The sequence below is a fragment of the Penaeus vannamei genome, chromosome 29 (genome assembly GCF_042767895.1).
Source record: "Penaeus vannamei isolate JL-2024 chromosome 29, ASM4276789v1, whole genome shotgun sequence".
In the NCBI taxonomy this organism is placed as follows: Eukaryota; Metazoa; Arthropoda; class Malacostraca; order Decapoda; family Penaeidae; genus Penaeus; species Penaeus vannamei.
The window spans coordinates 29,694,657-29,697,156 of record NC_091577.1 but is presented as its reverse complement, the minus strand read 5'-3'; the positions used below and the strand labels follow the sequence as shown (position 1 = coordinate 29,697,156).

Genomic DNA, 2,500 nt, shown 5'->3' with positions numbered 1-2,500 from the left:
TGCTTGATATGTACACGCATATTTGTTCGTTTTTCTTTCTCTCGCAAACGTTACTTCGAAATCCTTCCCGCTTGTGCATTAAATGATATTTACTCCTTTATTCCATTTACTGCAAGTGTAATTGCACACAATGAAAAGGGAAAACAAAACCGCGCTTTCAGTCGGACTCGAAACCGCATCAGGCGATCGAATCGGTTTCATCGCCTGATGAGGAGTAAAGTTGGACTCGAAACGTCATGATCTTTTTCAGTTTCTAATTGTTTTATTTCAAATTTTTTTATTTGTTTCTGTTTGTTTGTTTTTTTCAAGTATAATATCTAAAGCCGTTATCTCTTTTCACAGGATGTTGCTGATGGGCCGATGACGATCTCCTGAATGTCTAGACGGAAAATCACAATATTGTAAAAAAAAAAAAAAAAGTATTCATATTATGCAGATAATAAATTGGAGTAACTAAGCAGAGTGACCTTATATTCTCCTTGTGCAACCAGGCAGAAGAAGGGCGACCAGCCTCTGTTGCAGGATTGAAGTGCAACTTTCCCACAGACAGACACTCAGATACGTCTATAACAATGCCCAAACATAAACCAAAAAGCGAATCAAAATAGAGAAAGTGGCAACCGGGTCCACACGAGGCACGTGCTTCAGCGACTCAACTTTCAGCAACGTTAAATTTAAGCTGAACTTGACAATATTGGAAAACAATTACATTCAAAGTCATCTGACATTTTTTTTTTCTCATGCATGCGTTTATGCATATAAGTAAATTTTTCTCTTCTAACTTTTGTGTGTGTTAATACATATGCATACATATGTCGTTAGAATAATATAAACACAGATATCTAACTGTGTACCTCATCCAGTATATTTCCTCTCATATGCATAATTACGTGCATGCATACATACTTATGTATTAATTTTTCCTTTCCTTCTTACTCGTGAGTGTGAATACTTACACACACACACATACACACACACACACACACACACACACATACACACACAAACACACACACACATACACACACACACACACACACACACACACACACACACACACACACACACACACACACACACACACATATATATATATTATATATATATATATATATATATATATATATATATATATATATATATAGTATACCTACAAATCAATATACAAATAGATATATGTAGACATAGATACATGTGATTGTTTGCGCCAGAAGGAAGAAGCAAGATTCATAGAAAGCATCTGACAGGATCAACCTTCGGAAATCAAGCATTCAGCTTAAACGAGAAAGAGAGAGAGAGACAATGAGAGGCAGAGAGACAGAGAGATAGAAGAAGAGAGAAGCTTAAACGAGAAAGAGAGAGAGACAATGAGAGGCAGAGAGACAGAGAGATAGAAGAAGAGAGAAGCTTAAACGAGAAAGAGAGAGAGACAGAGAGATAGAAGAAGAGAGAAGCTTAAACGAGAAAGAGAGAGAGAGACAATGAGAGGCAGAGAGACAGAGAGATAGAAGAAGAGAGACAGAAGGAGAAGGGATAAACACACAAACTAAAGAGAACACGGAAACAGGCAATGCACAAGGAAGAGGCACATGTCGAAAGGTCAGATTTAGGATATCATTTCCTCCATCTGTCACTGAGGAAAACAATGAGTGCCTTATCTCTTCCTTTTTGTATACATTGATGTTCATATATATATATATATATATATATATATATATATATATATATATATATATATATATATATATATATATATATATATATATATATATGAGTGTGCATGTATATATATATATATATATATATATATATATATATATATATATATATATATATATATATATATGCATATATATGTGTGTGTGTGTGTTTATACAGACGCAGACATATACACACGCACACACACATATGTAAGTGTGCGTGTGTTATTGTCTGTGGTTGTGTATGTATATATATATTTATATATATATATATATATATATATATATATATATATATATATATATATATGTATATGCATGTATGTATGTATTTGTATATGTGTGTGCGGGTGTTATATGTATACATATAGGTAGACAGAAGTATAGATAAAGAAATGTGGATATATTTGTCCATCTGAACATGTGTATGTACGAATGGATGATATACATCTATGCATATGTATACCTCCTAGTATGATAGCACACTGTAATAACTAATATATTACAAATAAATATATGCACAGAAAAAAGAGAAAGGAGGTGGAAGGAAGGAGAGGACGAGAAAAGGATAACGCAGAGATAGAGACAGGGAAACTGCCCCAGGCCTTATTTCAGGATATCACGCTGTCCTTTCTTATGAAGGTGCCTCGTGACGTAAGACCCCCCCCCCTCTTTTCCTCCCCCCCCCCCCCCCTTCCTGAAGCCGTGTATAAAGGCTTCGAACCGACAACAGGGCTCACAGTCGTAGCTGCAGCCTAGCATCTCATCAGCTGTAAGTCTATTCCCAGGTTCTATAGAGT

General features: G+C 35.2%; 1 long non-coding RNA gene across 1 annotated transcript in view; it reads left to right on the top strand.

Moving 5' to 3' along the window:
- Positions 1–2,438: 2,438 nt before the first annotated feature.
- Positions 2,439–2,500, top strand: part of LOC138867358 (uncharacterized) — a 2,392-nt gene continuing 2,330 nt past the window's right edge. Inside the window, exon 1 of the long non-coding RNA XR_011399778.1 lies at positions 2,439–2,472. This is a non-coding gene — a long non-coding RNA (uncharacterized lncRNA). The remainder of the gene's footprint in view (positions 2,473–2,500) is intronic.